Raw genomic sequence first — 11,524 nt, forward strand, 5'->3', positions numbered from 1 at the left:
TTCCCCTCTCCCCGTCTACATCAATCTGAGGGCTCCTACATGGGATGTCCTTCTTCATTTGATGTGGGAGCAATTAGCAGGGGGACTTTTGTCCCTTTGGGCAGACAGGCGGTCCACTCCACTGATCCCCGTCTGTACGGGCTGAATGGAAAAAACTGAAGATAGCACGGCATGAGGATCAAACAGATCTGCCTCGCCACCGTTATGGCCCCTTGGCTCTCTCTTCTTTATTGGAGAAGAGGGGAAAGGGGGAGAAGAAGGGAGAGAGGGAGGAAAAAAGGAGTGAGGTGTTATTTTTCCCATGAGAAAGCTCACTGGGGGGCAAGGCTTCTTCAGGGAATTTGTTAAATAAAGCTGCTTTCAGACATGCACTGAACTCCGAAGATGCTCTGTATTTTCTCGGAGATGCATGTGTGAACTCAATTGTGTGAGTGAGTGAGAGGCGCAGCAGTTTCTGCGGACTTTCTCCACCTGGCCTTCGAGGGTCAAACAGAGCAGGGATCAGCTTGTCCAAAATACTGCAGCACGTGTCCTGACAAGGACTTGAAAAAGAGATCACATTTCTTTTTTATTAGCTTCACTAAACTGGCTTTCTGTTAAATCTAGAATATAATTTTAAATTCTCCTCCTCACCTACAAGGCCCTTAATAATAAGGCACCCTCACTGCACTCCCAGAATTCAGGCTTGTTGGCCCTAAAGTCTCTAAAAGTTCAGTCAATACATTGTTTCCTGTCTCTGTCTGCTGGATCCAGCTGCACTATACCTCTTGCTTGAATAATGCTGAGGATTTGCTGCTGTTGTTATTGTTGTTGCATGCATGAAAGGTAAACTGCGGGTAAACTCTGGAGCCAATTCTCCAGATTTTACCCACAGGTCTTGTCTGAAAACAGCTTAAGAAATACATAGCTCACTTTGACCTCATGATAAATTGTTAGATCCACAAACATTATTGCACTGAACCTTTATTGTTGCCCTGGTCAGTAATACATGTTACTGTTTTAGCATGTAAAATATGATGATAAGCATTACCAACATATCAGACAGATTTGAAGACATAAACAACCAATCTAAAGGATAATTTGTGGTAACCAGACCATGTGGAGAAGATCACCAGCAGTGGTGATATCTTATTCCTTCTAATCCTTATGCTGTCAGATTAGTCTTTTTCTACTAAACTGATTAGACAAAAGCCCCTGTTCTAACAAACATTTTCTATCCGCACTTTATATTTTATACAAAAAATAATTTTAATTCAATTTTCATATCAAAGGAAATGCCAAAATTGATATATTCTTATAAGGCAATAGCTTGTGGTGTTTAAACAAAGTTGGAAAACATTTACATTAAAATTATTATATGCTGAATATTTCTGAAAACTCCCCAAAATCACATCAACAATGAAACTCACATACTAAAATTCAAGCAATCCTACATTTTATCAGCAATGTTTCACCATTTAGTTGACACATCTTAATCCAGTTTTGATGCCAAGATTGATCATGTTTTCTGCTGTGACACATAATATAATACAATATATATCTTGGACAAAGAACAAATGTTATACGATCTAATACTGAAACATTTTATTACACTTAGTAACAAAAACTAATTCCAATGTCTTGTTTTCTTCTCCATTTGTTGCATCATGTATTGCTACATACAGTATCAATGCTGTGTGGCAAAAGCAGATGTGCAACTAATTTATTAAAAACTTTGAAATCTCCTCTGGATGCCAGCTCTTTGATCTCCTGTGGCCGATGGCGGTGATGCACGTTGATGTTGGTTGCCACCTGCCAATAAACGGAACAAAGCAGAAGAAATTTAAATCAAGAGCAATTCGTTCAAGTGCTCAAGGGAAATGACAAGTCAGTGAAAACCACAGCTGTCTCATCAGTAAAGAGTGCAGAGCATTGTTGTTTTACAGTTGGCAGGGGGTTGACGACAGCCCTGAGAGGAGCAGTGTTTGTGGTGTGTGTATGTGTGTGTGTCAGGATGTCAGCAGGGGGCCTCTCCATCAAGATTTAAGACAGTAATTTGCCACCTCATTACCAACATTCAGCCCACAGGGAGTTAGAGACACCCTCAGGGTGCGGGGGGGGGGTTGTTAAGATGTGAATCCCTTCACAAAGTAATGATGTGCTGATTGGGGGTTAGACAGGTTAAAGGTGAGATCACCGATCCTCTGGCTGCTGCACTGTAGGTTCTCAGGTCTTAGGCTAAATCAATACTACTACGGTTTTTTTTTTAAAACGTTATTTATAAACTAAAATGATTTCTGCCTGCACAAAAATTTTGGCTGCTTATCAGTTTAAATTCCCAGCCATATTAACGCCACAAAATGCATACCACGTGACCACTCACACTGGACATGCACATGCTGATGTTATCAGGTATGCATGAATGTACCACTTGATGTAGGAATTGTTACAGATTACTTAAACAATAGCTTTACATGTAAGCAGTACTATAAAATCAAAAAAATAGTTTTCATTTCATCTATTTTCAGACATGACCTGTGGGTAAAATCCAGAGAATTGGCTACAGAGTTTACATGCAGTCTACCTTTCACACATGCAAGACACAGCAGGAGGTTCCCCACACACACCCGTTCACAATAGCAACAAATCCTCTGCATTATTCAGGCAAGAGGTTGAGCAGTTGGGTGCAGCAAGCAGAAGCAGGAAGTAACGTATTAACTCCACCGCGGAGATCATCTGATCATGTTTGCAGCACCCCAACACCTTCATCAGCTAACTATAAACACTCTTGACATCTTTGTTGGTGTCATGTGTGTTACTACTTTTTCACCACGAAATTTGTTTTTCTTTCTTGGACCAGGCATCGGTTGCTGGGGCCCAAAATGAACATGATTAGAACAGGCACTGCACAGACCGAACAGTGTTGGCTCTTATCACCATAAACTTTATTGACATCTTTGTCTGTGTCCTCTACGTGTATGACACAGCTTTTTCACCCGCAGATATTAGTTTTCCTTTTGTTTTAGGAGCATCATCAACACCCCCACTCGTTCATGGTGAATCCAGTGGGGGATCTCCTGCTGTGTTCTCTCATACAGACATTATACCTGGTGGCCAGGCGGAGAAAGTCCACAGAAACTGTGGGGTGTCTCACTCGTACATTTGCATTCACACATGCATCTCCTGCGGAAAAAATACGGATGAACTGTGGAGTTCAGTGCATGTCTGAAAGCAACTTATGTCATTGTTTCCAAATATCTTTTGCATGTGCAGACTAAAATGCTGATGTATCAATCTATCAGGACCTGTTAAGAAAATACTGTAAATATAGGTTATATTCAACAATATAAACATATTTTGTGTATTTGAGTGGCATTAAGCAACATATATATATATGATATAAATGCAATTCCTTGTGATATATGAAAAAAAAACATAAAATCATTAGATTTGAAAATAATAGCTCTTAGATGAGAGACAGTTTTGGGAAGTTTCAGAATTTAAAATTATAGATAAACAATCGATCTGATGCTGTCTCAATAAATGCGATAAAGCAGTCTGCACTTGTTCTTCTTCCTTTGCTTCTATATAGAGGAGATATGTGGAAGACCAAACAAAGACAAATTATTTAAACTGTTTTGTTTGATTACACATCTCATTCATTCACATGAATTTGCAGTAGTTGTTTTCTTGAAGACTTACTTTTGTTTTGAGTCCCCCTATAAAGTATCGTAGTGGTAGATAGTTTTTAGATGTTATTTTCAACCCATCTGATGTCAATGTAATTTATGTGAAATATAGTTTTTCACAGGAGAACAATGTTATATTCATCAATATGCTCCTGCATTGAGCCATTTTCCTCATGAGAGTCACTTTAATCTGATGTTATCATTGAAATGAACTGATCTCTCCAGCTCTCTAACACAGGATATTGAGATATGTTAGAGCGAGATTTGGACTTTTTAACTCATCAACTCCCTCTTTCATTTATTCACATAATCCGAGTCCTAGTGTGTGTGTGTGTGTGTGTGTAAGAGAGAGAGGGGTGGGGTGAAGAGAGAGAGCGGGAGAGAGAGAGGGAGGACAAAAGACAGAAAACCTTGCATCCAGTTACAGGTGGTGGCATCTCAATAGGCCCAAAGAGGAAAGAGCTGCCTTTGAATGCCACATGAAAGGACAGGGAGGGATGGGATATCTGGGGATACCTTCATTTCTCTGACAGCAGTCGTGCATACAAATGGGAAGCTATGTAAGGAATCTCCTATTCCTTGCTCTCTTTCTCATGCCTTTGTGCAGCCTCTCTGTCTCAGTGAAGCGAGGAGGGCTGTTCTTCTGTGGTTTGATGCGCTCACTCTCCCATGCCACTGGAGTGTTAGAAGTCTTGTAGGACAAGAGTGATGACACCAACAGGGGCAGTGCAGTGTGTGTGTGCGTGAATGTGTGTGTGTCTCAAGTGTTAGAAGTGTACCATGTCCAAACATTCATCATTTGTCAATGCCATCTGCTGATCAATTAAGGGAAACAAGAGAGCTACTGACTATGTTTCACGATATAATCTCAATAATCTCAATCTCATGTAGTCAACCCCATGAACTCAGATAAGCGAATAGACAGCTCACTAATTACTTTTGTTTTTGATGATGCTTGTTTGGAAGTAGTTGTTGTGTTCTGATCCTCTGGAGCTATTTTAGAATGATTCCTTGTCATCAATGAGTGCTCCTCGAAGAGTTCTGCAGTATTCCATAACTTTTTTATTTGTTTGTGAATGTTGTGTGCAGAGCATTTTATTAACAGTCAGGTGCAGAGTGAAGTTTGAAAACTGCATTTGTCCTACCTGGTTTATCTGCAGTTAAAATTTTATAGTATTATATATATGTTTTAAATGACATGAAGCAATCAAAACAATGTTCAGACCCAAGTTCACAACTTTTGAAAATAAAGGCTCTAAGTAATCCAGTTTAATATAATTATATAATAATAACAAAACTAACTGTGCTTTTACTTTGCAGACAAATTGCAACAGGGGAAATATTTCTAGGAATGTTGTTGCCACAGTGCCTGTGTCAGTCCGATATGGTGATATTTGGTGTGTGATTAATTTTGGAATCTCAACAAAACTTACAGGAGACACCCTAACAGGAGAAACTCTGGTTCCCTGTCAGCACAGCCACTACTGTAGACAGCAAGATTTGCGGGATTTGCAGGGGCACCATTTAGGCTGGGGACAGTATTCTTCAAAACAGCTGTGAGTCAATTACTAGCAGTGCAGAAAATGAGAGATTTTAGCTGCTCAGTTCATTTGTTAACATTGTACTTCCTGAAGCCAGTTCAAATTTAAAATGATTATTCATAAGTGTCCTGCATTCGATTATCACTCTCTTGTGGTGTTGATAGATCTGCCTGACTCCAGCCACTCGCAAAGAGGACCCTCCCTATGGCGACGCTCCACATCCTGGCTCGGCCCTCACCATCTCCCCCGCCTAATAAAACAAATAATGTTGAGGTGTGTGGTTTAGGTGCCTTAAACAGCTTTGTATTTTCTAGTAAGACATCTATGCTGCCCTTAAATGATTACTGGCTACATCCTGGTCACCCCACTGAACATTTCCTGTCTCCGCCACTGCACAGAGGCAGAGACTGAAGATGGAATCACCTGTGAAGAGCAGAAACACAGAGGAAGAGACAGACCGTGGCTGAGCTGGCATGGCAAATAAACGTCTTGAGCCAGATGATTTAAGTGAATTATTTGAATGTGTGTTCTTTGAATTCACATTAATATTCATGTTAAGTGTTGAATGGCTGTTGTCTGGTTGTGTTGGGAAACCCTGGGTGGCAAGTGACCTTGCCGTAGTGGTGGCCAAAATTGACAGTGGGAGGCTCTCCAGGTGCAGGCAGAGAGGTAGACCCAACTGCTGGCGCAACTCTTGCCCTGGTCAGTATTTATCTGTGTTGAGTCTGCCTCCTCCATCCTCCTCCATTGGCGTTTCCCACCACAAGATGACTGCAGCAGGGAATCCTAGGTGTTTCAGGTGGGGACTGAGGTGACCGGATGGCAATTCAATCCCAGTGTTTCCCATCTGAATGCTAAAGTGTCCTTGGGCAAGATACTGAACCCCGTTTTGCCTTATGTGTTCTTCTCCTACCAGGATGCACAAACCTCAGACAACATTATGTTGAGACTTTCCCGGGTGGTGACGGTGCAATCACGACCCCATCGACTTCCTGAACACAAGCAAAAAGTGGTTCAGAAAGGGTTTACAGCTATGCTAAAGATGGGTTGTAATAGAAGAGTCCAATAGGGCCTCTTGTAGTCCCATCTTTCTTGTAGCCAAGAGAGATGGATCTTTACAGCTCTGTAAGGACTATTGCAAGGTGAATGATGTCTCACAGTTTGACAGGCAGACCCCCCTCTCTCCCTTTCCCTCAACCCTTTAAATGTAAAGTGATCCATAGGCTGGGAATGCAGTTGGTTGTCGCTGACTTCGTTTCCTGTTCAGAGAGGTGGGAGAAGATTAGGCCCGGACAGCTCCCCACCCTAAATTGGGCCATGGTGCTATGTGGTAGTGAGGTGTGGACAATGTAAGCTGCAGGAGTGAGAGTTTGGGGATGTGGTCTGGGTAACGGTGCCACGGAGGGAGTCTGATTGGGCGCAGGTGTTCTGTATTGGCTAATAGATAGATACATGTACTATATTGATCCCAAATCACAGTAGCATGTTTAGGGCAGTTCAATCCCCAGTTCTCCCATCTGCATGCAGAATGTCCTTGGGCAAGAAAAAGAATAGAAAAGCTCTATATAAACAGATAGATAGATAGATGCCCTTTATTGATCCCAGTTGGGAAAGTGCTTTGTCACAGTGGCAGTTCAACATTCAAGACAAAGACAAGGTGCAAAATTGCAGTATTTGACATGACTAAATATAAATATAACTAAATGTGGTAAAATGGGTATGAATATAATATGAGAAAAATAAATAAATAAATAACTGACAGTTATTGCAGCAGTAATTACTATTAAGTACTATCAGAGGTGGGAATTGCACATTCTAATTGCTGTGAGCAGGAAAGACTTCCTGTATCTGTCCTTGCAGCAGCGGAGCTGAACTAGTCTGTTAGAGAAGGTGCTCCGCTGTCTGTCCACCAGGTGGTGGAGAGGGTGGTCCTGATTGTCCACGATGGATAAGAGCTTATTCAGCGTCCTCCTCTCCCCCATCACTTCCAAATTGTCATTGCAGCCAATGATGGAGCCAGCATTCTTAATCAGATTGTTCAGTCTGTTGGTGTCATCGGCTCTGATCCTGCAACACAGCAGACCACAGCAAAATACAGAACACTGGCTACAACAGACTGATAGAATATTTCCAACATCTTGCTGCACACGTTGAAAGATCTCAGCTTCCTCAGGAAATAGAGTCTGCTCCACCATTTTTTGTAAACAGCTTCTGTGTTGGTTTTCTACTTCAGTCCATTGTCGATGTGGACTTCCAAGTACTTGTAATCCTCCACTGTGCCAACACCCTTTCCCAGAATACGCAGTGGCTGTGAAATCGTCCTCTTCCTCCAGAAGTCGACCACTATTTCCCTGGTCTTGGCCACATTCAGAAGCAGATCATTTCTACCAGCCCACTCTAAAAAAACATCCACCAGCACTCTGTACTCCCCCTCCCTCCCATCACTTATAAACCCAACCACTGCAGAGTCATCAGAGAACTTCTGTAAGTGGCATGACTCAGAGTTGTACTGAAAGTCAGAGATGTACAATGTGAAAAGGAAGGGTGACAGTACAGTCAGCTCCTGTAGTACTCACCACCACTTGAGACAGAACACTGCCCAGCCGGACAAACAGAGGTCTGCCTGTCAGATAGTCAGTAATCCAGGAGACTGTGGATGTGTCTAACCCCATTGCTTGCAGCTTCTACCTCATAAGCACTGGCCACTTGTCATTGAGGCCAGATGGAGCCATCTTCTTGGGGACTGGAACCAGGTAGGATATTTTCCACATCACTGGTATTTTCTTTTGATGAAGGCTCAGATTGAAGATATGCAGGAAAATCACAGCTAGCTGGCTGGCAGAGGTCCTCAGAACCCTTGAGCTGATACCGTCTGGTCCTGTTGGCCAGTTGTCACATACAGGCAGGGGAGGGTGTTAATCCCTTCAGTGTAGGAGCAGCACTTTAAAGGTGGGGGGTTATGTCCAAGGAGCACACAAGGCAGGGTAGAGTTGGGGATGGCAGAAGCATTTGGGGCAGTGTGTATGGAAGTCAGGGAGTGTGGTGGCAGGACAGATGAGGGCTGTGCACTGAATTTGTTGGTTGTCTGTCTCTCGCCTTGAGTTATTTCCCCCATCCCACTCCACACATCCCTCACATTGTTCTTAAGCTCAGTGGTGATCCAGGTCTTATTGTTGGGATAGCAGTGTACAGTTTAGGCCAGCAAGGTGGTTTGTTCACAGAATTTAATGTATTCCGTGAAGCAGTCCAATGTGCTGTTGATGTCCTCCCCATGTGGCTCACAGAGCACATCCCAGTCAGTGGACTCGAAGCAATCCCAGTGGCCTCCTGAGTCCACCTCCTCACGGTCCTTTTAGGCTGCTGCTGGAAAGGAGGGACATACTTGGGTGTCAGCAATACCAGTTTGTGTTCTGATCTCCTGAGTGGGGGGAGTGCAGTGGCACTGAATGCATCCAGAGCATTTGCATACAGAAGGTGTTTTAAAGTGTTTTACTGTCTCTTGCGTGTTAGTTAGCATAGTTTTTTCCAGTGTGACTTGATTGACGTCATCAGTGATGGCTATAAAACCATTTGGATGTGGAGTTTGAAATCTTGCAACAGTGGGGTGAATGGTGTCGCTAGCTAGAGTTGCATCAGCTGATAGAGGAATGTGAACAGCGACAGCAATGGTGGACGTAAACTCCCTCGGACAATAATATGGGCGCATTCCCACTGCTAGCAGTTCAATGTCCGGACTATAGAGATGCTCCTTCTGATTAATATCTATGGGATTGCACTCACATATAGTGCAATCCCTCCCCCCTTCTTTTTACCGCTCTGTATAATGTTCCTGTCCGCCCGAACAGTAGCGAAGCCGGGTAACTGTGCCATAGTCCGGGAAATCTGGGTGCAGCCATGTCTCTGTGAAACACAACAAGCTGCACTCACGGTATTCCCTCTGGGTCTTAATCAGCCTGCTGAGCTTGTCCATCTTATTCCCCAAGGACCTCACGTTTCCCGTGATGGCTGCTGGAACTGAAGGTTTATGTTTCCTCCTCAGTCTGCACTTAGTTCCAGCTCTGTATCCCTGGTGTCTTCTCTGCAGCCCCTTGGGGATTTCAGATCCCTCACTGAGCAGCAACACAGGTTCACTCAGTGTAATCAGCTGGTAGCATGAGTAAACAATGCTCTCACTCCTCTCTGCAGGGCTTGCTGTAACAAAGATTGTGGAAAGTAGCAGAAAAACCAACACGTGACCATTTCCACTAAGTCCACAGGACAATTACTGAGAAAGATTAAAAGAATAAAGTGACAAAAAGATGCAATTCAAGAAAAAACAACAGGAGCTGCTGTAACAGTCTGCCACCTAGCACGGTGTCTCAAACAGATCACTCTCTCCCCTTTATCTGCCGTAGCGTGCTGGGTCCGTGGCTCATACACCCAGAGACTCTCTCAAACCATTGGGCAAAAGACAGCCTTAGTACGGATAGGAGGAAGAATAGTGTGTTTGTTTGTGTGTGTCTGAAAACACAAAAATAAAAATAATCTTGCGCAAACCCATGATTCCTGGCAGATCACTGGTGAGGGAACCCACTTGTTGCAGCGATATCTATTACAGACAGCTTTTACTTACCCAACTGCTCTGATTAGGAAAAATGTTACAGTAATTTACAATCATAACAAATACATACAAACTAACATTTTAGTTAATATCCTGATTACTTTACTAATATAAACTGAGTATGTCTGTGTGTGTGTGTGTTTGTGTGTATGAGTGTGTGTGTTTGTTTACAATATCATCAAAGCCCTTTCAGCCCCAAACTTACATATGCAGTTGTTGTGACACTCCACACCCTTCTGTGGCTTGGAATCAAGCCTAGCCCTCCAATTTCCTTACAGTGGGATCAACAGCAGGTGGAAGAGCTTTGAAGTTTGCAGCAGGTGGACCATCTTTGAACCTCCACACAGTGTCACCCATTCAAGTGCATAGTCTGAAATGGACTCACGTTTTGAAATAAATACATACAAATATATCATCCCAGTCCATACTACACAAACTTTAGACTTGCAGTAACATTATTCATTACATTCCTGTCCTTAAGGATGATTCCACTTTTAATTTTAAAGCTACAACACATAAGACGTCACGTTATGTTTTGAGTTTCTCATTATTTGTCTGCAAGTATAACCAGAGATCTTTTTTCATCTAAATGGAATGGAAAAACCACCAGCCAGAAGACATGTTTTGTCTGTAATATGATAAAAACCAACAAACCAAAATTAAAATCTGTCACATAACTTTTCTCCAGCACACCATGCTTTGTTCAGTAAATGTTTTCAGTTATCTATTTTTATCAGCTTGTTTACTTATAGTCTATACAATACATTGATTGGCTATGTAATCAATCAATTAATCAATAAAATGTTATTAGTATAACCCATTAACAATTAACAAATCACAGTGTCATAGGGCTTAACAAGGTGTGACATCCCATTAAAACGTAGAAACATCAGAGAGAAACACATGTGAGGGATCCCTCTCCCTGAAGAGACAGGAGTGCAGCAGATGCTGTGTGTAGCTGAAAATGTCAACAAAATAACAGTATTTACACCACTGATTAAAAGAAAAGGTTTTAGGCATACTGGAAAGGTCAATGTTTAAAATATTTACATACAAAATCAATCAATCAAATGTATTTATATAGCACGGTATGGTAGAATATGTGAGTAGGCATATCAAATCAAATAAACTATCACAGAGACACCCTAATAAAATCAATACAATCATCCTTAAGAAATATTATTCACACAAAATTGTTGCCATAAGATGATAATAGTTGAATAGTTGCCTGAAAACTGTCTGTAACCATGGATACAGACTATAGCAAAACTGTTAACCCCTTAACAATATTCTTCAACAGTTACTGCCTCATTATTATTTCTATCACTTCCATCAATTAACATTTACACATAAGCAAGGTTCAGCTGAACTCATCCTGCCAGAATGTAGATTTACAGTTGTTCTCAAAGGAATCCTGCTAAATATTTTTCAAGATACCACTTGTTAATATTCAAGCAGTACATCAAAATGTAATTCAAGTCGTATAATTCCATTGGTTTAAAGGCCCAGTGTGTAAGATTAAGGTGAAAGGGATCTATTGGCAGAAATTTAATATGAACTAATCCTCATGATGTTTTCACTAGTTCGTTTCATCTAAATTATATGAATTGTAGTTTTCTGTAGTTGTAGTAGACTGGACAAACTAAACACCATTTGAGTTTTTATGACAACTGAAGTCGAGCACAGGTTCTCGTACATGTTGGGGAAGGGGAGGG

The 11,524-nt window shown here is 41.8% G+C and overlaps 2 long non-coding RNA genes across 3 annotated transcripts; one reads left to right on the plus strand and one right to left on the minus strand.

Annotated features, from left to right (window-relative positions):
* Window positions 1-1,335: 1,335 nt before the first annotated feature.
* On the minus strand, window positions 1,336-4,096 carry LOC138404826 (uncharacterized). Its single transcript, XR_011238615.1, has 3 exons — window positions 3,682-4,096; window positions 3,087-3,563; window positions 1,336-1,791 (listed from the first exon to the last, which is right to left on the minus strand). It is a non-coding gene; the product is annotated as an uncharacterized lncRNA (long non-coding RNA).
* Window positions 4,097-4,196: 100 nt separating this feature from the next.
* LOC138413769 (uncharacterized) lies at window positions 4,197-5,711 on the plus strand. Of its 2 annotated transcripts, XR_011246205.1 has the most exons (4): window positions 4,197-4,407; window positions 5,104-5,224; window positions 5,374-5,482; window positions 5,608-5,711. It is a non-coding gene; the product is annotated as an uncharacterized lncRNA (long non-coding RNA). The 2 variants fall into 2 exon arrangements; XR_011246187.1 differs by having other exon boundaries at window positions 4,199-4,407; window positions 5,374-5,711.
* Window positions 5,712-11,524: the final 5,813 nt, after the last annotated feature.

Source organism: Paralichthys olivaceus, chromosome 1, assembly GCF_024713975.1.
Source record: "Paralichthys olivaceus isolate ysfri-2021 chromosome 1, ASM2471397v2, whole genome shotgun sequence".
In the NCBI taxonomy this organism is placed as follows: domain Eukaryota; kingdom Metazoa; phylum Chordata; class Actinopteri; order Pleuronectiformes; family Paralichthyidae; genus Paralichthys; species Paralichthys olivaceus.